The sequence below is a fragment of the Elephas maximus genome, chromosome 2 (genome assembly GCF_024166365.1).
Source record: "Elephas maximus indicus isolate mEleMax1 chromosome 2, mEleMax1 primary haplotype, whole genome shotgun sequence".
NCBI lineage: Eukaryota > Metazoa > Chordata > Mammalia > Proboscidea > Elephantidae > Elephas > Elephas maximus.
In genome coordinates, this window is record NC_064820.1 from 102,591,073 (window position 1) to 102,615,500 (window position 24,428).

Consider the following 24,428-nt stretch of genomic DNA (forward strand, 5'->3'; position numbering starts at 1 on the left):
ATGAAGAATTTTCAAAGCCAGTTCAGAAAAAGGCCACAATATTATTCTCCATTCCCTGGGTTTGTCAAGCTATTTTTCTTTTTATCTCTGCTAGCATTAATTCAGCCCTGGTGACACAGTGGTTAAGAGCTCAGCTACAAACCAAAAGGTCAGCAATATTAATTCAGTCAAGAGTTCTTCAATATGAGTTCTCAATAAAGTAATAAATTAAATTTGTTTCTGTTCTTTCTACCCAATGCTTTTCGTGAAGGCCAACCCATGTCTTTATTGCTTCAAGGCTATCTATGCCCTGAGTCACCATGTAACACTGAATTTTCACTTTTTTCCTCAAAAAGAGAAAAAAAAAACCCATAGTCCTACACATTCACTTGTTGTTTTTAATGTATCATACCATGCGGGTGAGCTTCAGTTTTGTAAATGAAGTGTTCACAGTTATTAAGAAGATCAAATTTAAAGACAAAATTTACAGTTTTTCCCTAAAGAGATTTGACATTTTAAAGTATTATGAAATACCAAGGGATAGTCAATTATTCATTCATCTAACAAATATTTATTGATTCCCTGTACATGCCAGACTTTATGATCTAGGGAACACTAGACTCAAACACAGCACTAAACCAAACACACTAGATCCTGCCCTCATCCAGCATGTGTTCCAGAGCGAGGACCAGGAAATAAACATATAAATAAACAAGAAAACATCATGTAGTGAGAAATGCTGGCAAGGAAATAAACTGAGTAAAGAGGTAGATAGTGACTGATGGCGAACAGTTAAGGAAGTCCTGTCTGAGCGGGTAGCATCTGAGCTGAGGCAAAGAGAATGAGAAAATAGACAAGCACACTATGGAGCTGAATGTGAAGCCTTCCAGGTAGAAGGAAAATGCATGCATACATAAATCTAGAGGCTGGTAAGTTTCCCTGGGTGGTGCAAATGGTTAAGCGCTGGACTACTAACTGAACGGTTTATGATTTGAACCCACCCAGCGGTGCCTGGGAAGAAAGGCCTGGCAATCTGCTTCCAATACATGGGATCTCCATGAATCAGAATTGACATGGTGGTAAGTGGTACTAGAGGCTGGAAAGGGCTCAGCCACCTTGGGATAGAAAGGAGGACAGAGTGGCTAGATCATTATTTTCATTCATTTCAGTGATCACTGTTAAACCCAGTTTAATTAGGTTATGAGATATATTGTCTCATCTGGGGGCATTATTCCTTGTATCTAGTGTTGCGATGAGTCAGAATCAACTCGAGGGCAGTGAGTTTAGTGAACCGTTTTTGTTTCCTGGTAAGTAAATTACTCCTTGACTTTAATAATGGCTTATTTTTCTTCTGCAGCTAGGTGGGGTTTTGTTTTGTTTTTGGCTTTAAAGAACAGAAATTTACTGTCTCATAGTTCTGGAAGCTGGAAGTTTAAATCAGGGCACTGGCTGGGCTATTCTAACTGCTCTAGGGGAAGAGGCTTCTTTCTCTCTTTCAGCTTCTGTAGCCCAAGGCATTTCTCAGTGTATAGACAGATCCCCACATGCCGCCTTCTTCCTCTTTATGTTACCATTCCATGTCCGCCCTATTTTGTTTGTTTTTCTTTCTTTTTTTAAATTGTACTTTAGAAGAAGTTTTAAAGAACAAACAAGATTCTCATTAAACAGTTAGTACAGGTGGTTAGAAAGGTGGTTTTTTAATTCTCTGAAAGAGCCTGCCTTTAACACTTTGAGAACACCAGAGAAGCATTTGGAGAGTCGATGTGTTGAAAACATCAATTACAACACTGGTGATCACAAAGAGTTAATGTACCTCCCAAAAAGCTCAGTTCACTGCCAAGAAATCCTTTATACCCAGAGAGAATCTGGCTGATTATTTGTAGCCATCTGCCATTTAAAACGAAACCCCTCGTGCAGAACTAGCCAGCATTTTAAAAACAATACAACCAATCTCAGATTTAAATGCATACATCCATTGAACTTGGCTGTGCTAACTAACCTTCCCCTTTTAGTATCCTGGTTTTAGTAACATTTTTAACTCTCTAACAAAATGTCATGTAATAAAGATAGGCGGAGCAGGGCTTGATTGTCTCTTTGAGCTCAGCAGGATCCTAGTGTCAACTCCATCTGCTGCCTGTAAGAACCGGGCCAATCAGGAATAGGCCAGTCTGAAGAGGACAAAATGTTGACTACCACCCCAGCTCTGTTCCAGTTCTGTGGCAAATGGAAGAAGACGCTTCCTCAGGGAGGAAGGACAGGGTAATCATCCAGAGAGTAGACTTCAACTTAAGGAAGACTTGAGTACAAATTCCAGGTTGCCACTCACTGGCATTAAGACTTCAGTCCTCAGGTAACTTTCCTAATCTCTCCTAGCTTCATTTTTAGTATCTATAGAAGAACAAGAAAATAACTACTTATTTGTTATATAATATTAGTTTTTCTACAATAGTAGATATCACTTTCACTGTTCTCATAAAAGTTCACTCTTCAAGTCAATAGAGGAATACCTGATAAGCAACTTCCTATCCCCAGAGAGATAATGGTAGATGTTGAGGGTCTAAAAGGCCAGCAATCTATCAAGGCCATTTTGTACCAGTTCAATCACTACATTCACCCTGTTCCCACTGTCTAAGACTCTGGGTCTCAGGAGAACCATTTGGCCTGAGGGATTCCACTGATGAAGGGCCTCAGATTTAGACACTTTAAATAGACATCTAGCAAGGTTATTCCAGCATGACCTTGTTTCTTCCCTTTGCCTTCTCTCTGAGGGTCTACTGGATTCCCAGGTAGGAGAGAACAGCTGGTAAAAATTTCTCTTATCCCACAAATTCTAAGGTATCTCTGGTAATCCCTTGTCTCCCGGATATATGGTGATCTCAAAGTCTGACGGGGGGAAAGCAAATAAAAAAACCATAGTTGGTTCTCACACAATAAAAACGTCAAGATACGCTGCCTTAAAGTGGAAACTTATAATTTCAGATACTCACCACTTGATGGCGCTATTCGCCATTTTGTAACAGTAACAGACAACCAGTTTTGTAAATGACTCTGCTTCCTCAAATCAAAATAGACTCTTAAAACGCCAGATTTTCTAGGAAGAAGGAAACCCTGGTGGCACAGTGGTTAAGAGCTATGTCTGCTAACCAAAAGGCTAGTAGTTCAAATCTACGAGGTGCTCCTTGGAAACTCTACAGAGCATTTCTACTCTGTCCTATAGGGTCGCTGTAAGTCGGAATCGGCTCGACAGCAAAGTTTTTTGTTTTTGTTTTTCTGCTTCCTCAAATCAAAATAGACTCTTAAAACGCCAGATTTTCTAGGAAGAAAGAATATAGGACCTGAGACATCACTTTAAAGCGAGAATGTGGAGGAAAATAATGCCTAGGCATGTTTATGATCCCCCTTCGTGGTGCTCGGAAACCCTGGTGGCGTAGCAGCTAGGACCTACAGCTGCTAACCAAAAGGCTGGGAGTTCCAGTCTACCAGGCGCTCCTTGGAAACCGTAGAGGGCAGTTCTACCCTGTCCTACCGGGTTGCTATGAGTCGGAATCGACTTGGCAGCAAGGGATTTACTTCGTGCTCGACCTCTCATGATGGACCTCTGAAAGTTGGGCATCCCAGCAATTTCCCCCCATGGGCTTTACCTCCAGATCCAGCTGTCCTTCTACCTGGAGATGAGGACATCAGCAGGAAGCCTGGATTTAACTGGCTGCCTTCCAACTGCTTGTTATTGCTTGTTGGATTGTGTCCATAGGCTTCAACCCCGATTTACTGATGGGTGTCTGGAAAGCCCTTCAGAGAATCCCAGAAGAACCTCTCAGGGGAGCGGTTGCTGTGCGGCTGGAAACGCTTGAGTTCATGGCAGTGGCAGAGAGACTCACCCACAGTTGCCAGAGCGCCTGCCTCCCTCTGACCTCACGTCCTTCCTCCCTCCTTGCTCTTTCCTCTCAGTCTCCCTGACCTCTTTCATTTTTTTTCACTCAACCTGTTCCCTGCCTCGTGGCTCAGCATATGCTGTTCTTTCTAATTGGAATGCTTTTCACCTGGATTGGCTACTTAATTCTCAGCACCCAATAACCCATTGCTGTTTAATCGATTCCGACTCACAGCGACTCTATATGCAAAATTAAAATACAAACCTTGTTCAAAACTCTGTTAAATGCTAGCTTTTCTATGAAGAAGACTACAGGACTTGAAACATCAATTTTACAGTAAGAATGTAGAGAAAAACAACTCTTAGTATTTTTAAGATTCCTGTGTTTGAAATTCAGTCCCTGGGTGGTGCAGACAATGTGCTCAGTCGCAAGGCTGCTAACTGAAGGCTTAAGGCCATGAAGAGGCTCCTCCAAACAAAGTCCTAGCAGCCTACTTCCGAAGTATCAGCCCTTGAAAATCCTATGGAGGACAAGTTCTACTCTGACACAAATGGGGTCTCCAGGAGTCAGAAGCAACTCACTGGCAGCTGGTATTGCTATTGAGGCTGCTTGAAATTAAGAATTTCAAGATGGCGACAGCGGAGCTTTACATCAAATACCCAACCGAGCCCTTGTAAGTGTGTAGTCACACGGGGCACATGCCAGTAAAGCTGGCCCCTGCTTTTTCCTCTGCTCTTCTCATGGTTAACCCATCATCATTGAGGCTATCATTACCAGATAATGTCTTACAGCCACTTTTTAATTTTGTTTATAACACTTACTACAATTTAAAATATTAATTGATTGGCTTTCTTCTTCTTGGTCTGTCTCTCCCTGTGTCCTTCATCAGCTCCACAAGGTCTGGGGCTATGTCTGGCTTTGGACGCAGTTGTATCCTTGGTCCCTGGAACTATGCCTGGCATATGTAGACACTCAGTGAATACATGTTGCAGGAATGGGTTAATTTATGTTCCTCTGCTTTCAGCTTTAAGTTATTTTTAATATCGAAAACCTTAGTGCTTAAGAGATATCTTTAAACTTGTCGGAATGAAAGCAGGGACTTACAAGAGTAATTAAGGCTTGAGTTAAGCCAGTATACTTGTACTCTTTCCTCATCTGAGAAACTGCCTTTTGTTTCCCCAGATATGAATTGCTTTCTAGAATCATTTAATTGCCTTTATGATTTCTGATCTACGCAAACTTTTATGTTTCTGTTGCATACAGGAAATGTCCCAGTCACTCCAGGAGCTATATCTAGAAAAGAAAATTGGTTTTATGACTTCTGACTGGATGTCTCTGAGATGTGAATGAAGAGTATTTCCTGTTATAAAGAATAAACATAAACATTGAACTACATTCCATCCTGAAACCTCACTAAAATGACAGAGAAGAGATTTCTGGGAAAAAAAAAAAAATCTCCAAGGGTGAAGAAAATGACAAAGAGAGGACAGGACTATAGAAGACAGGAAAGCAAATGATTGACATCTAACACAAATTTGTTCCATTTTTGAACTTCGTATAAATGTGTTACAGTTTTCATGTCTGGTATTCAAATGTTAATGGATATTTGGATTATTTTCAACTTTTGCTATCCTAATAAAGCTACTAAGACCACTGTTGTACATATCTTTTAGTGTATAGGTATGTCTGTTGGGTATATATCTAGGGGTGGAACTGTTGTGTCATAGAGTATATGTACGCTCAACTTTCAGAGAGAATGCCCAACAGTTTTCCAGAGGTTATTGTACCAATATACACCCCCATCAGCAGAGTATGAAAAGTTCTGGTTGTTCCACATACTCATCGACTTGGCATTGTCAGCTTTTTAAATGTTAGCCATTCTGTTAGGTATGTAAATGATATCACATTTTATTTCAACCATTTCTCTGATTAATAATTAGAATAAGCACATTATCATATGTTTATCAGCCATTTGGATGTCTTATTTTGTGAAGCAGTGTGCCCATCTTTCTATTAAGTTTTCTGTCATTTTCTTATTGATTTATGGGAGTTCTTTATGTATTCTGAATACCAGCCTTGCATTAGACGTGTGTTAGTGATATCTCCTCCTTCTCTATGGCTTACCTTTTCATTTTCCTAGTGGTATCTTTTGATCTAAACAAATTCTTAATTTTCATATCTTCTAATTACCATTTTTTTTCCTTCATAGCTAGTGTTTTTTGTGTCTTGTTTTAAAAATCTTTCTCAACTTAACACTCAGTCAAAGTTCCAAAACCCCTGGCCATAAGGATTTTTCAGGGATGAACAGATAGCCCAATTACGGACAATTAGAAAATTTCCTGAGATTGATATGTGGATGTTGAGAAATTTATCTAAGAGGCTGTGAGTGGCCATCCTGCCTGACACATTGAAAGAGACTTAAGCTGATTCAAGTCAACTGGGGGTAATCGGAAGCAAGGTATAGAAGTGTGTGGGGGGTAGGGTGGGGTGGGGTGGGGGTGTCAGATTCCCAGTGACATCCTTATACCTCCTGGCTTACGTAGATTCTGAAATAGTGTCTCTACCCATAAACGTCCCAGTACCATAGTCCAATTCATTTTCTTTTGATTAAGCTAATTCGGATAGGTTTCTTTTCTTACTAATGAAACTGTCAACTGATCCCTGAACTCTGAGTGAGCAGCCAGGTCAGTTTCTACCCTGGCTTAAATGATCCAAACTAATCATAGGGGAGGCCTGATTTTGCACTCAAGCTTCTTCTTGTCAGAATATCTGCTACTTTTCTCCACTGGAGGGAGCAAGAAAGAGAAAGAAAAAGCTACACATGGCATCTTCCCAGTGAGGATATAACAGCAACTTTCCTCCTTATATCACTGTTTTCTTCAGTGGCAGGCTTCTTTACCAGTTCACCTTTGCATTTTTAGCCTCAATTAATTTTTTTTGAAGAAGGACTCACTTGGTTAATTATCCCATAACTTTAATTTCTGGAAACTGTATTAAGACACTGACTGCAAGGAGCCTAAGTGATTTCTTAAAGTGTATTCTTTGCAGAAAACAGAAATCAGAAGAAAATTTAAATGTGGATTTATTTCATTAAGAGATCTAAGTTGGTTTCATAATAAGATACAACATTCTTCTATTCAGGAATTTTCTTCACAGAATAGCTTATTTTATGGAGAAATAAATGTTCTAAGTTTGGGCCAGTTATTAACTACATTATTAATTGTGAGCCTCCATTATACAAAGGTGACTTTAAATTGTCAGCATTCTTTACTCTTAATTAAAGGTTATTTTCCACTTTTGATTTCTCAGGGTAATTTCATAATTAGCGCTCTATACCAACCTTCATAAGTATCTATAGCTCTCGATATACCTATTTTTTAAGCAACTTGGGACTTCAGGAAGGTTCAGTCTGGCTCTCTGCAGTGACCCTGGAAACCACTCAGCCCAAACAACCAGCCGCTGCTTCAGTGATTTCAGCTCTGTTGCCAGCACATTTGCTGTTAGTTGACCACGTTTTTGTCTGACTTCCGCTAAAATTAACCTCACTTGGAACACAGTCTCTCTGTTTCATCAGTATAATTACTGGCCCTAGAATGTCTTCCCAAGCTGTGGTTTATAATGATTCATGCAGCAGAAAATATACAACTTGTTTCTTGAGAGCCAAGCAATGACAATTCAATCCTGTGACAGAGATGCAAAAAGGATCAATATAAAACCCCAATGATTTCTTCCTCTTTAAGTGACTCATATGTGTGTGTAGAAAACACACACACACATTTATATATACATACACATACACACACAGCCTGAACATCTCTCATTCTAAAAATCAACAGACAAAATCTGTTTGATAGCACATCTCAGCCGGGTTCATTATAGACTGAGTAGGCGGAGCAAGCGCTTAAGCAAACACTCCCCTACTAGCTGAAAGGTTTGAACCCACCCAGAGGCACCTCGGAAGGCACGCCTAGCAATCTGCTTTCAAAAGGTCACAGCCTTCAAAACCCTGTGAAGCAGTTCTACTCTGCACAAATAAATCTGAATAGATTTGACAGCAACCAACCACCACCACAAATTAGAGATTAAGTCTGATGTTATTTCAGGAGTAATGAGAAGGCATTGATGTTTCTCCAAAAACTTTCTCTGCCCTGGCTGAGATGTCACCAATAACACTTCATTTCTTTACTTAAGGGTTTGATTCTGGGTAAAATGCAAATATTCCTGGGGGACACATTACATTTAAACTTAATCTTCTTTGGTGTGTACAATGGTCTATAAGCACCAAGTGTAGCTTGAGGCAGCAGCTCTCAACCCTGCCTACACCTTAAATCACCTAGGATGCTTTTACAAAACACTGCTGAAAGGGCTTTACCTTAGACCAATGAATCAGAATCTTGGCGGGTGGGGCCTGAGCACCAATATTTTTGAAGTTAAAGTGACCACATAACTTCTAAAGTGGGGCCAGGGTTATGAGGCTAGAGGGATAAGGTGTAAGAAAGAAATGGAGAATATAGGGGCCAAGCTGCATTATGGAGGCACAGCATGTGGACACTGACAAACTAACTCCAGCCAGGAATAAAGGAATAAAAGCGGACCAGACCTTACAAGGCTGTACATAGATGAGGGAGACCTTTTACTCAAAGCACCTGCTCCACCCTTCAACTTGCCCACATACCCTAGGCCTATCTGGCTGGCTGATCTCCCTCTTTTGGGGGGGAAGGGTGTTGACCCAGGCCCGGCCAATTGAGCACTGCATCCCTCTGGCGGTGGCGATTGATTTGGGTGTATATTTGTTTCCTAGGGCTGCCATAACAGAATACCACAAACTGGTGGCTGGTAAGAACAGACATTCATTTTCTCACAGTTCTGGGGACCAGAAACCCAAATCAACTTGTCTCTAGAGGAAGGTTTTTTCTTGTCTGTCTCAGCTTCTGGTAGCCCCAGGTATTCCTTGTTGTATAGATGCATCTTCACTTGGCTATCCTGCCTCTGTGTGTCCTCTGTGTCTCTTCTCCTCTCTTGTAATGACACCACTCAGATTGGGTTAGGACATACGCTACTCTAGGATGACCTAATGTTAACCAATAACATCTTCGAAGACCTTATTTCCAAACAAGGTCACATTCAAGGCTATCAGGGGTTAGGACTTCAACAGATCTTTTTCAGAGACAATTCAATCCGTAACAGGATGAACTAGGCCAATAAGAGCCAACAACCTTCAGATTCAGAACTTTTATTGAAAGTATTGGGGAAAAAACTCTCTTTCCACTGAGATTGCTAAACTAATAAGATGAAAGTCTAGAGTTGCTAATGGCTATCTAACCAAAGCAAGAGGAGAAGCTGGCTAAGAATGAAGCCAAAATAGAGGAAGCAGAACCAAGATGGTGAGAACCAATCCTGTTGGCCTCATCAACCACTGGATCTGGTTATGCCAGAAGCCACCATATGCCTAGACTTTTTCAGTTGCGAGAGCTAGGAAAAAAAAATTTTTTTTTTTTGCTTGAACCATTTTGATTTGAATTATCTATAAATTACAACAGAAAGAATCCTGAATAATACAAGAGTGGAGAGGCCCAAACGAATCAAGAAAATCCTCTGAGTTTTAGTATCATATCTGTCACAGTCCCTGCCCTTGGTGTAGATTTAGTTGAAAAAAATGGGGGTACATGTCACTATAAGCTATAGAAAACAAATTGAGATTCTCAGAGTGTTTCAAAATTAGTGTGTTAGACTATTTTAGTTGTAAATAAATATCATAAAAAGGGATTATGCCTTTAACTATGTTCCTAATTTTTAAGAAAATCTGTACAGTCCTTTTTTCTAACTAAATTAATTTGAACTAGATTAGTGTTACCACCAGCTGAATATCACTAACACTTAACCACCTATGGTAAAATCAAACCCCTATGAAAACCATCTTTTATAACTTCAAGTGAACAAACACAGTTTTCTGCAACAAACATGCTAACAAATTAGGTTTTCTTTTTTCATTATATCCTAGTCTGGAATTTATAAGGCAACAATCCCTGAAACTATTCAGATCAGCATCTCAGTATTTTAGGAGGTTAGAAAAGAGATCACAAACTCAATTTTATGATTACAGGATACAAAGTAAGTTTACATTTGACTTAAATTTTATAGTAACCATTATGAAAATATGATCCATCCATCTGAAATACAATGGCTGATTCAAGTCTTGTCTTTTCAAATCTCCTGTGTCAGCAGACTTCCTTTCTTTCCTGGTTCTTTAAGAATAACTGCTAGTTGGAACTGGAAATCCATCAATTCAGTTATATTTTTTAACCAAAGTTTATTTAATTAAAATGTGGGCTTATAATTTTCTGATTTCACAGGTCTTTACTCAAAATGTCCTAATCTTGTGTTTGCTCTGTGAAGCAAGTAGGACGTAGGATGAGGTTTTGGGAACAAGACCTGTGGCCACAGAGTAGAGGAGTGAGCTTAGGACTAAACTATATTAGTCACCAAAGTCCCAGGTATAGGATTAACCTATGGCTGTGGAAGTCCCAGGTCAAACTAGTTATGCAGTGGCTCTTCTAACTGATCTTTTTTTTTAATATAAAAAATGTTTTTTCTGGACCTATGTCAGATCTGATTCAAATTACAGTTGTCAAAGCAACACTAACAATGGGAAACTGCCATAATGAAAACAAAACAAACAAAAATGTGCCTATTAAGATTTAAAAGAAAAAGTCATTGGGGACAAATCGTTGTGATGTGGAAACAAAAATACCATACGTGTAAATTACCATGGCCTGGGACAGCACAGAGCACCTGTATCAGTCTTCCTTACACCATAATCCTGAAAGCTGAAAAATAAGAGTTCTAATAACATGTACAAAAAACTGTCATGTGCTGGTTTATACTTTTGCAACAGTTTTTTTTTTATTAATTTTTATTGAGCTTCAAGTGGACGTTTACAAATCAAGTCAGACTGTCACATATAAGTTTATATACACCTTACTCCGTACTCCCACTTGCTCTCCCCCTAATGAGTCAGCCCTTCCAGTCTCTCCTTTCGTGACAATTTTGCCAGCTTCCAACCCTCTCTACCCTCCCATCCCCGCTCCAGACAGGTGATGCCAACACAGTCTCAAGTGTCCACCTGATATAATTAGCTCACTCTTCATCATCATCTCTCTCCTACCCACTGTCCAGTCCCTTTCATGTCTGATGAGTTGTCTTTGGGAATGGTTCCTATCCTGGTCCAACAGAAGGTTTGGGGACCATGACCGCCGGGATTCCTCTAGTCTCAGTCAGACCAATAAGTATGGTCTTTTTATGAGAATTTGGGGACTGCATCCCACTGATCTCCTGCTCCCTCAGGGGTTCTCTGTTGTGCTCCCTGTCAGGGCGGTCATCGATTGTGGCCGGGCACCAACTAGTTCTTCTGGTCTCAGGATGATGTAGGTCTCTGGTTCATGTGGCCCCTTCTGTCTCTTGGGCTCTTAGTTATCGTGTGACCTTGGTGTTCTTCATTCTCCTTTGCTCCAGGTGGGCTGAGACCAATTGATGCATCTTAGTTGGCCGCTTGTTAGCATTTAAGACCCCAGACGCCACATTTCAAAGTGGGATGCAGAATGTTTTCGTAATAGAATTATTTTGCCAATTGACTTAGAAGTCCCCTTAAACCATGGTCCCCAAACCCCCACCATTGCTCTGCTGACCTTTGAAGCATTCAGTTTATCCCTGAAACTTCTTTGCTTTTGGTCCACTCCAGTTGAGCTGACCTTCCATGTATTGAGTATTGTCCTTCCCTTCACCTAAAGCAGTTTTTAGCTACTAATTAATCAGTAAAAACCCTCTCCCACCCTCCCTCCCTCCCCACCTCATAACCACAAAAGTATGTGTTCTTCTCAGTTTATACTATTTCTCAAGATCTTATAATAGTGGTCTTATACAATATTTGTCCTTTTGCCTCAGACTAATTTCGCTCAGCATAATGCCTTCCAGGTTCCTCCATGTTACGAAATGTTTCACAGATTCGTCACTGTTCTTTATCGATGCGTAGTATTGCATTGTGTGAATATACCACAATTTATTTACCCATTCATCCGTTGATGGACACCTTGGTTGCTTCCAGCTTTTTGCTATTGTAAACAGAGCTGCAATAAACATGGGTGTGCATATATCTGTTTGTGTGAAGGCTCTTATTTCTCTAGGGTATATTCTGAGGAGTGGGATTTCTGGGTTGTATGGTAGTTCTATTTCTAACTGTTTAAGATAACGCCAGATAGATTTCCAAAGTGGTTGTACCATTTTACATTCCCACCAGCAGTGTATAAGAGTTCCAATCTCTCCACAGCCTCTCCAACATTTATTATTTTGTGTTTTTTGGATTAATGCCAGCCTTTTTGTTGGAGTGAGATGGAATCTCATTGTAGTTTTAATTTGCATTTCTCTAATGGCTAATGATCGAGAGCATTTTCTCATGTATCTGTTAGCTGCCTCAGTATCTTCTTTAGTGAAATGTGTGTTCATATCCTTTGCCCACTTCTTGATTGGGTTGTTTGTCTTTTTGTGGTTGAGTTTTGACAGAATCATATAGATTTTAGAGATCAGGCGCTGGTCGGAGATGTCATAGCTGAAAATTCTTTCCCAGTCTGTAGGTGGTCTTTTTACTCTTTTGGTGAAGTCTTTAGATGAGCATAGGTGTTTGATTTTTAGGAGCTCCCAGTTATCTGGTTTCTCTTCGTCATTTTTGGTAATGTTTTGTATTCTGTTTATGCCTTGTATTAGGGCTCCTAAGGTTGTCCCTATTTTTTCTTCCATGATCTTTATCTTTTTAGTCTTTATGTTTAGGTCTTTGATCCACTTGGAGTTAGTTAGTTTTGTGCATGGTGTGAGGTATGGGTCCTGTTTCATTTTTTTGCAAATGGATATCCAGTTATGCCAGCAGCATTTGTTAAAAAGACTATCTTTTCCCCAATTAACTGACACTGGGCCTTTGTCAAATATCAGCTGCTCATATGTGGATGGATTTATATCTGGGTTCTCAGTTCTGTTCCACTGGTCTATGTGTCTGTTGTTGTACCAGTACCAGGCTGTTTTGACTACTGTGGCTGTATAATAGGTTCTGAAATCAGGTAGAGTGAGGCCTCCCACTTTCTTCTTCTTTTTCAGTAATGCTTTGCTTATCCGGGGCTTCTTTCCCTTCCATATGAAGTTGGTGATTTGTTTCTCTATCACCTTAGAAAATTACATTGGAATTTGGATCGGAAGTGCATTGTATGTATAGATGGCTTTTGGTAGAATAGACATTTTTACTATGTTAAGTCTTCCTATCCATGAGCAAGGTATGTTTTTCCACTGAAGTATGTCCTTTTTAATTTCTTGTAGTAGAGCTTTGTAGTTTTCTTTGTATAGGTCTTTTACATCCTTGGTAAGATTTATTCCTAAGTATTTTATCTTCTTGGGGGCTACTGTGAATGGTATTGATTTGGTTATTTCCTCTTCGATGTTCTTTTGTTGATGAAGAGGAATCCAAGTGATTTTTGTATGTTTATCTTATAACCTGAGACTCTGCTAAACTCTTCTCTTAGTTTCAGTAGTTTTCTGGAGGATTCCTTGGGGTTTTCTGCGTATAAGATCATGTCATCTGCAAATAGAGATAATTTTACTTCCCCTTTGCCAATCCGGATGCCCTTTATTTCTTTGTCTAGCCTAATTGCTCTGGCTAGGACTTCTAGCACAATGTTGAATAAGAGCTTTGATAAAGGGCATCCTTGTTTGGTTCCCGTTCTCAAGGGAAATGCTTTCAGGCTCTCTCCATTTAGAGTGATGTTGGCTGTTGGCTTTGCTTTTTTTTTTTTTTGCATAGATGCCCTTTATTATGTTGAGGAATTTTCCTTCAATTCCTATTTTGGTGAGAGTTTTTATCATAAATGGGTGTTGGACTTTGTCAAATGCCTTTTCTGCATCAATTGATAAGGTCATGTGGCTTTTGTCTTTTGTTTTATTTATATGGTGGATTACATTAATGGTTTTTCTAATATTAAACTAGCCTTGCATACCTGGTATAAATCCCACTTGGTCATGGTGAATTATTTTTTTGATATGTTGTTGAATTCTATTGGCTAGAATTTTGTTGAGGATTTTTGCATCTATGTTCATGAGGGATATAGGTCTATAATTTTCTTTTTTTGTGATGTCTTTACCTGGTTTTTGTATCAGGGAGATGGTGGCTTCATAGAATGAGTTTGGTAGTATTCCGTCATTTTCTATGCTTTGAAATACCTTTAGTAGTAGTGGTGTTATCTCTTCTCTGAAAGTTTGGTAGAACTCTGCAGTATAGCCATCCGGGCCGGGCTTTTTTTTGTTGAGAGTTTTTTGATTACCGTTTCAATCTCTTTTTTTGTTATGGGTCTATTTAGTTGTTCTACTTCTGAATGTGTTAGTTTAGGTAGGTAGTGTTTTTCCAAGAATTCATCCATTTCTTCTAGGTTTTCAAATTTGTTAGAGTACAATTTTTCGTAATAATCTGATACGATTCTTTTAATTTCAGTTGGGTCTGTTGTGATGTGGCCCTTCTCATTTCTTATTCGGGTCATTTGTTTCCTTTCTTGTATTTCCTTAGTCAGTCTAGCCAATGGTTTATCAATTTTGTTAATTTTTTCAAAGAACCAGCTTTTGGCTTTGTTAATTCTTTCAATTGTTTTTCTGTTCTCTAATTCATTTAGTTCAGCTCTTATTTTTATTATTTGTTTTCTTCTGGTGCCTGATGGATTCTTTTGTTGCTCACTTTCTATTTGTTCAAGTTGTAGGGACAGTTCTCTGATTTTGGCTCTTTCTTCTTTTTGTATGTGTGCATTTATTGCTATAAATTGGCCTCTGAGCACTGCTTTTGCTGTGTCCCAGAGGTTTTGATAGGAAGTATTTTCATTCTCGTTGCATTCTATGAATTTCCTTATTCCCTCCTTGATGTCTTCTATAACCCAGTCTTTTTTCAGGAGGGTATTGTTCAGTTTCCAAGTATTTGATTTCTTTTCCCTAGTTTTTCTGTTATTGATTTCTACTTTTATTGCCTTGTGGTCTGAGAAGATGCTTTGTAATATTTCGATGTTTTGGACTTTGCAAAGGTTTGTTTTATGACCTAATATGTGGTCTATTCTAGAGAATGTTCCATGTGCGCTAGAAAAAAAAGTATATTTTGCAGCAGTTGGGTGGAGTGTTCTGTATAAGTCAATGAGGTCAAGTTGGTTGATTGTTGTAATTAGGTCTTCCGTGTCTCTATTGAGCTTCTTACTGGATGTCCTGTCCTTCTCCGAAAGTGGTGTGTTGAAGTCTCCTACTATAATTGTGGAGGTGTCTATCTCACTTTTCAGTTCTGTTAAAATTTGATTTATGTATCTTGCAGCCCTGTCATTGGGTGCATAAATATTTAATATATCTTCCTGATCAATTGTCACTTTTATCATTATGTAGTGTCCTTCTTTATCCTTTGTGGTGGATTTAAGTTTAAAGTCTATTTTTTCTGAAATTAATATTGCTACTCCTCTTCTTTTTTGCTTATTGTTTGCTTGATATATTTTTTTCCATCCTTTGAGTTTTAGTTTGTTTGTGTCTCTAAGTCTAAGGTGTGTCTCTTGTAGGCAGCATATAGACGGATCGTGTTTCTTTATCCAGTCCGAGACTCTCTGTCTCTTTATTGGTGCATTTAGTCCATTTACATTCAGTGTAATTATAGACAAGTGTTTAGTGTTGTCATTTTGATGCCTTTTTATGTGTGTTGTTGACAATTTCATTTTTCCACTTACTTTTTTGTGCTGAGACGTTTTTCTTTGTAAATTGTGAGATCCTGATTTTCATAGTATTTGACTTTATGTTTGTTGAGTCGTTACGTTTTTCTTGGCTTTTATTTTGAGTTATGGAGTTGTTATACCTCTTTGTGGTTACCTTAATATTCACCCCTATTTTTCTAAGTAAAAACCTAACTTGTATTGTCCTATATCGCCTTGTATCCCTCTCCATATGGCAGCTCTATGCCACCTGTATTTAGTCCCTCTTTTTGATTATTGTGATCTTTTACATATTGACTTCAATGATTCCCTGTTTTGAGCATTTTTTTTTCTAATTAATCTTAATTTGTTTTTGTGATTTCCCTATTTGAGTTGATATCAGGATGTTCTGTTCTGTGACCTTGTGTTGTGCTGGTATCTGATATTATTGGTTTTCTGACCAAACAATTTCCTTTAGTATTTCTTGTAGCTTTGGTTTGGTTTTTGCAAATTCTCTAAACTTGTGTTTGTCTGTAAATATCTTAATTTCGCCTTCATATTTCAGAGAGAGTTTTGCTGGATATATGATCCTTGGCTGGCAGTTTTTCTCCTTCAGCACTCTGTATATGTCATCCCATTGCCTTCTTGCCTGCATGGTTTCTGCTGAGTAGTCTGAACTTATTCTTATTGATTCTCCCTTGAAGGAGACCTTTCTTTTCTCCCTGGCTGCTTTTAAAATTTTCTCTTTATCTTTGGTTTTGGCAAGTTTGGTGATAATATGTCTTGGTGTTTTTCTTTTTGTATCAATCTTAAATGGGGTTCGATGAGCATCTTGGATAGATATCCTTTTGTCTTTCATGATGTCAGGGAAGTTTTCTGTCAGCAGATCTTCAACTATTTTCTCTGTGTTTTCTGTCCTCCCTCCCTGTTCTGGGACTCCAATCACATGCAAGTTATCCTTCTTGATAGAGTCCCACATGATTCTTAGGGTTTCTTCATTTTTTTAAATTCTTTCATCTGATTTTTTTTCAGCTATGTTGATGTTAATTCCCTGGTCCTCCAGATTTCCCACTCTGCATTCTAATTGCTCGAGTCTGCTCCTCTGACTTCCTATTGCGTTGTGTAATTCTGTAATTTTATTGTTAATCTTTTGGATTTCTACATGCTGTCTCTCTATGGATTCTTGCAACTTATTAATTTTTCCACTAAGTTCTTGCATAATCTTTTTGAGTTCTTCAACTGTTTTATCAGTGTGTTCCTTGGCTTTTTCTGCAGTTTGCCTTCTTTCATTTCTGAGGTCATCCCTGATGTCTTGAAGCATTCTGTAAGTTAGTTTTTTATATTCTGTATCTGATAATTCCAGGATTGTATCTTCATTTGGAAAAGATTTTGATTCTTTTGTTTGGGGGATTGTAGAAGCTGTCATGGTCTGCTTCTTTATGTGGTTTGATATCGACTGCTGTCTCCGAGCCATCACTAAGATATAGTAGTGATTTATTCTATATTTGCTCACTGAGTCTTATCTTGTTTTGTTTTCTTTCAATATACGTGGATGGGCTCCTAGATTGTGCTGTCTTCTTTGTTGTAGCCCTTGACTTACTTATGACCTATTACCAGCTGGTTTGGGCTGTTGCCAGATACATATGCCTGAGTCTATTCACTCTTCTTGAGTAGAATCTGATTTTGGGTCATCAAGTGTGTGCTGCACCCTAACACCTATCCACCTCGAGAAGTAGTGGTGATAGTTGTGTGCACCAGATTCTATTAGCAGCTGAGGTTCACACTCCAGGGGGGGCAGGATGCTGACAGGCTTCCCCCAAGTGTCAGTGAGGTAGGTGTGTCTCTATTCCTATAGCACCTTGGTGGGAGGGCTCTGCAGCTGTACCTTAGGCCCCCAGTGCAAGTACCTCTACTGATTGGTAGGTGTCACCCTCTTTAGACCCCTAAGGCAAGAGGCTAGGTGGTCTGGGGGGAGCTTCAGCCCTCAGTTCCCTGTTGTGGGTCAGTTAGGGCTCTGTTGAATAAGCAGAGATATCAGACCTGGGGAACTTGTTTTTCCAGTAAATCCGCTAAAAAAAAAATGCAGTCAGATCCCTATCAGAACTGCCTTTGCATTATAACAGCGACCTTGTTCTCTGTAAGGATGAAAGCCCGAGATTTGGATCATATATGCTCAGCTAGAGCTGGTTCTGTGTTTTTAGTCCAATTAGGGAAGGATTTTTGGTCCCTGGGTTTTTTGTGGTTGCTTCTCTCAGGCCGGAAGAATGGGTTAGGAAAAGACCAAAAAAATAAAGGGGGGGGGAGCAAAGCCGTGGAGCCGGAGCCGTTCTCCCTCTGGCTCAGGAAATTCCAATGTTAATGAAGCCACCTGGGAACGGGAGGGGAGGGTTCAGAAAAACAGGAGAGAGTAGCACCCCGGAATATAGCCAAAGTTGGTTATCTTGCTTGGGATGACTATTTTATCTGAGATTCCCGAGGAGCAAGTCGCGTGTGTGCTGGCTGTGTGGAGAATGTCCCCGAGGGTCTGGCCCACTGAAGCCGTGGTCAGATCCTCCACTGCCAGTCCAAAACCCAGGGTCAAGGTTCCCCTGCTGGGACGCTGCTCTCCCAGCTCCAAAATCATTCGCTGCCTCCTGGGGACTTCTCCTCCTGCCAGCTGCGTCGCCGCGCCGCTCCTGCGGACTGGCTGGGCCCCCTCCTGGGGTTAGTTCAGGGGAGTAGGGCTGTGCCCCATGTTTGCTCCGTGACCAGATGCCGTGTTCAGCTCCCCTGTGCCCAATCCAAAGCCCGGCGCCAAGTTTCCCCGGCTGGGACGCTGCACTCCCAGCTCCAAAACCAGTCACTGCCTCCCGGGGACTTCTCCTTCCACCAGCCACGTGGCCGTGCCACCCGCGCAGACAGCTCAGCCCCCTCCTGGGGTCAGTTCAGGGGGCTAGGGCTGCGCCCCGTGTTTGCACCATCACAGATGTTGTGTTCAGCTCCTCTGCGCCCAGTCCTAAGCCCGGCGCCAAGGTTACCTGACTGGAATGCTGGCTCCAGGCTCCGAAAACAGTTGCTGCTTCCCCGTAGTTGTTCGTTCTCCATCTCTGTCACTCAGGTCAACTCTTTAAATCTGTGTTTGTTGTTCAGGGTTCGTAGATTGTCATGTATGTGATCGATTCACTTGTTTTTCCAAGTCTTTGTTGCAAGAGGGATCCAAGGTAGCGTCTACCTAGTCAGCCATCTTGGCCCCCTGCCCCTTTTGCAACAGTTTTAAAGTTACCTGGATAACTAAAGAAATGGTACATACGTTTTAATCCAGTGCTATAGTTAGGCTCACATAATTAGACCCAAAGGATTTATAAAAATCAAAATTAAAATGTTAGAGCTACAATGTGAAAGTCAGGAAATAAGAAAATTACTTCTGTAGCTAACTGATACTCTTTACATTTGTTCAGCACTTAGTAAATCTGTGTTCTGCCAGCAAAAAAAAACTTTTGCTTGTTTTTTGATTTGATGTTGTGATTGTTGCTGCTTTAATTTTCCTGTGAGGGTACTACTTAAGGGCACTGCTTTCTTCAGCAGGAGAAATGTTCCTGCAATTTTGGAAACTGCATTAGGAAGCCTGACGTAAGCTGGTTTCACCTTTGGGCCAGGCAAGTGTTTAAAGCTGGCTCTCTCTCGTGGGGCACTGTAGTGTCTTCTTTAGAGACAACTTCATCCCTGTGGACATCTCAACTGGACTGGCGTTTTATATTTGATGCTCTTACCCTGGTTTATAGCTTACTCTTCCACATCCCTTAAGAATCAGGATTATTCACCTTCAGCTTCTGACCACTGAGATCCCATCACCAAACAGGTAGCCTTCTTAAAGAGACTTAAGATCACCTCCATGAAGGCCCATGCACAATACTCACGTTTCATATCTGGACAAACTCCAAGCTGACCCAGAACCACAGCATGTCTCCTTTACTTCATGACCACAAAATTAATCAGCCCGTATTTCACCCTGGATGTTTTTTAGGTAGGAGTCAGACAACAGTCCACTGTGTCCTCATAACTTAAGGGGACACATATCAAGTTCTCCAGTGACCCCTTTGACATTACTTTCTCTCAATGTAGGCTGAAGTGGAAGTACACACACATTGTTACAGATTGAATTCTGTCTTCCCAAAAATAGATGTTGAGGTCCTAACCTCGATACCTGTGAAAGTAACTGTTTGGAAATAGGTTCTTTGAAGATTAATATGAGGTTATACTGCAGTAGGGTGTGTCTTAATCCTATATAATTTGTGTCCTTGTAAAAGGAGAAGATGCACAGAGACAAGAGAGAGACAGAGGTGGAATGGCCATGTGATGACAGGGGCATAAGAAGCTGCAGCCAAGAAAGACCAAAGGTTCCAGGAGCCATCAGGAGCTAGGGGAAAGGCATGGAACAGTTTTTCTCTCAGAGCCCTCAGAAGGACTCAACAGGACTGATACCCTGACTTAGAACTCCTAACCTTCGGAAAACTGTGAGAGAATAAATTTGTTTTCTTTAAAGCCACCCGCTTGGCAGTGTTTTGTTACAGCAGCCATAGTAAACTAAGACACACTCACATAAACCTTTCCCCTTGGAAGCTAGATCTCCCAACACAGTCCTCTCCAAGGAAATCCTCCTCACAAATTCTCCTTGATCAACAACCGGCCCTCTGTTTATTCTTGAGGTGGGTGAGACATACTAGAATCATGTAGCTGATTTTTGGATATCTACTTGGAAGTTCCAGTAGGATGCTCTGTTGCATTATTATCTGATATGTGTTTTCTCTCCTGAGGTTCAGCCAAACCTTCCATTTTAATTTCCTGTTCATGTCAAGGACGTAGCATCAAGATAGCAGCATCAAAACTAATATAGCAGCATCAAAACCCCATAAAGCCATCCAGATAAAAAATTAAAAGATTCTTCAGTCAGCACATTTGGAACAACAGCCCTTTATCATGTCTCACTTGGAGAACAATCAGGTCATGACTATCTCGTGTTCCATTTCTCATCACTGAGATTACTTGACTTTTTTGGGAAAGTTTGATGAACAGCATTGCACTGACTCATTTTAAGAATAGAACCACTTTGGCTGCCTGACATAGCTTCCTCCTTGATCTACCTGTAATTGTGTGAGATTCCTTCCCCAAAGAGTGCTCCATGTATTGCAGGTTGGAAAGGCATGCAAGTTTAGTCTGGCAGGATTTCAAGAGACAAAAATCCTATAAATATGTAAAAATCTCCCTTCTGCTCTGGCATTTGGTAACTCATCTTTATGTTTTGTGCCTTCTAAACAACGAGGTAATTAAATCTACAGTTTGACAATAGATGAGACATGGAATCACCTAAATATTTTTAGAAGGAGTACATTCTTTGATTATTTTGAAATAGCAATTGCAAAAATAATAGATGTTTATATTTTTAAGTGTCAATACTGACCAGTATAATGAACAATGTTTTAAAAATCAATTGAATCCCATTATCAAAAATACCCATGATTTATATTAGGTAAACATCATTTCAGACATCTCTATATATACAGATGTAAGGATAGTGTTATGGGTTTAACTGTAACCCCCTCCCCAAAATATATGTTGAAATTCCAAACTTTGTAACTGTAAATATGGCCCTGTTTGGAAATAGGGGAGCCCTGGTGGTACAGTGGTTAAGAACTCAGTTGCTAACCAAAAGGTTGGCAGTTTGAATCTACAAGCAGCTCCTTGGAAATGCTATGAGGCAGTTCTACTCTGTCCTATAGGGTCACTATAAGTCAGAATCCACTCAACGGCAACAGGTTTGGTTTTTTTTTGTTTTGGAAATAGGGGATTTCTTTTGTCATGTTCATGTGGCCATATCAGAGTAGAGTGGATACTAAACCTAGTCATTTCTGAGTTATAAAAAGAGCAGAGTACACTCAGAGACACAAACAGGGGGAAGTCAGATACCAAGAAACACCAGCAGACACCAGAAACTAGGAGAGAGGCCCACAGAAGGAATCAACATGGCCAAGACCCTGAATTGGACTGTTAGCCTCCAGAACTGTGAGAAAACAAATTTCTGATCTTTAAAGTCACTCACTTGTGGTATTTGTGTTATGCAGCACTGGGTAGCTAAGACAGATAGCTAGTTTAAGTAGCTAGACAGATGGATAGAAAAACCCCATTCTTTCTTTCAAAGGCAAGAATAAAATATAACCTAGCATCCCATTACTCCAAGCTTCTTTCTAAGCACCAAGTACTTCAGACTCCATTTTATTTATTTATGGAAATGTTGGGGCTCTGTTTTCATCTCTAAGAGAACAAAACTAATCTCCTTCAGAGATTGCTGGAAAGAAGTCAGTTGAGAAATCCTAGATGGATCCCTGAAATTTTCACAAGAGCACAGTCAGATACTGAAGCAGGGAGAGCCTGTGAGAGACTGAGCTGTAAAAGTGTCACGAGAGAGCTTGGAGACTGGAGGAAGTTTGCTGTTAAGCTAGTTTGAACAGGAAAAAAATTCAGGGTTATTTCATATTCTACTCTTTGCTTACTTTTGAGATGTGGCCTTGTATTACTGATCGTTTTACTTATATTAAAGGTGACATTTTGTCTGTGAATGTCCATAGCCCTATTTTCAACAGCACACACTTGCCACATGCTGCATTAGGTTCTAGAGTTACATAGATGAGTCCAAGACCAGCCCTACAGGCAAGATCTTCCCAGTGCCAAGGAGGAAGCAGCACATCAATGAACAGTGACAGTAAGATGTGCTAAATAGTACAGGAATTTTATTTGCAGAGGAGCCCTGGTGGTACAGTGATTAAGAGCTAAGGCTGATAACCAAAAGGTCAGCAGTTCGAATCCACCAGCCACTCCTTGGAAACCCTATGGGGCAGTTCCTCCCTGTCCTATAGGGTCAGTATGAGTCAGAATTGACTGGATGGCAACTGGTTTGGTGGTTTTGGGATTAGGGACAAAAAAAGATAAAGTTGCTTAGTCCCAGAGACACTCCAGGCAGAGGGAGTGGTGTGTATAAAGATATGGGAAGTAACAGCACATGATTTATTTCTGGAATGGGGACTAGTTCCACAGGTGGAGGAAGCTGCCTAATCAGTATTTGCATCTGAGTGTGCTGACCCCAATGTACACACATATAGGCTGCCACTGATTATGTGTGTTGAGCAATAGGAAATATTTCTGAGTGTTACACAGGTGCCCATTAAGTAACGGTGACATCCTGAAACCACTCTGGTGCTTAGGTAAATGTGTGCCTCAGAGAAAGCCATCTCACTTTCTCATCCTATTCATCAGTCAGAAAACTTGCCTGCCTTCTATGTGTAGCGACTTCTAGTCAACTGAAACGATAGACTTTCTTTCTCTTACTTTCTCCACCAACAGATCCCGGTCTTGCATTAATCTCTTCATTTGTTCCTACTTGGAGCATCTCAGAGAAAAGTTTTCATTGTAAACAAAAAGGGTCTTGAAGATACTACATTTTCCTCAGGATACTTTTCTAAGAATTCTGGAAAGGAAAAAAAGAAATCTAAAACATTTATGGTTATTGGAAATTTTCTCCCTTAACCAGGGTATTTCTTTGTTTTAATAGGTTCTTCCAGATCATCAGCATTACCTGGGAACTAATTAGAAACGTCCCAGCCCAGAGCCACTGAATCAGAAACTCTCAGAGTGTGGACCAGCAATCTGTAGCCTAACAAGGCCTCCAGGTAATCCTGAGGCAGGTCTAATGTGAGAACCACTGTTCCACAGTAATACATAAGAGCTGCGAAGAGCCCATGAACCCACAAATACTTCTCACACAAGACTGTCAATTATAAGAATTTTTATCACTTAAATTTATTAGTTGGGATAATGCACAGACCTCTTAAAGTGACAATATCTTATTTGGGAGAGCCATAGCCAGAGACTAAAGATTCATGGAGCTACAGAAGTGCCTCAGGAATCTTCCAAGCCTCTTCTTATATTGATGAGGCCTATCTGGACCTCAGTCCAGATAGGCCAGATAACTTGTCCAAAGTCACAGAGCCAATTATCAGCAGAGCCAAATCTAGTACCTAGACTTCATGATACACAATCAAAGTATATACTACAGATACTAACATAATTGCACAAATAAATTCAGTGCCCCTGGCAAAAACCAGAGAACCAAAGAAATGGACCATAAAAAAAAGACCATAGAGAAAATTATTATTATTATTATTAAACAATTTTTATTTTTTGTTATTAGGAAAGTAATACAGGTTAATTGTAGAGATATTGGAATTAATAAAACATATAAGCAAGACAATAAAAATCAACTGGATTATACAAAGATATAAGTGCTATTAATATTTAAGTGTGTGTTCACATTTGTAGACATATGTGTATATATTGATGTTGTTAGGTGCCATCAAGTCAGTTCGGACTCATAGTGACAGAATGAAACGCTTCCCAGTCCTGTGCCATCCTCACAATTGTTGCTATGTTTGAGCCCATTGTTGCAGCTGCTGTGTCAATCCATTTCACTCAGGATCTTCCTCTTTTTCACTGACCCTCTACTTTACCAAGCATGATGTCTTTCTCCAGGGACTGATCCCTCCTGCTAACATGTCCAAAGTACATGAGACCAAGTTTCTTCAGTTTTGCTTCTAAAGAGCATTCTGGCTGTACTTCCTACAAGACAGATTTGTTCATTGTTCTGGCAGTCCATGGTATATTCAATATTCTTCACCAACACCATAATTCAAAGGCATCAATTGTTCTTTGGTCTTCTTTACTCATTGTCCAGTTTTTGCATGCAAAGGAGGCAGTTGAAAAAACCATGGCTTGGATCAGGCGCACCTTAGTCCTCAAAGGGTCATCTTGCTTT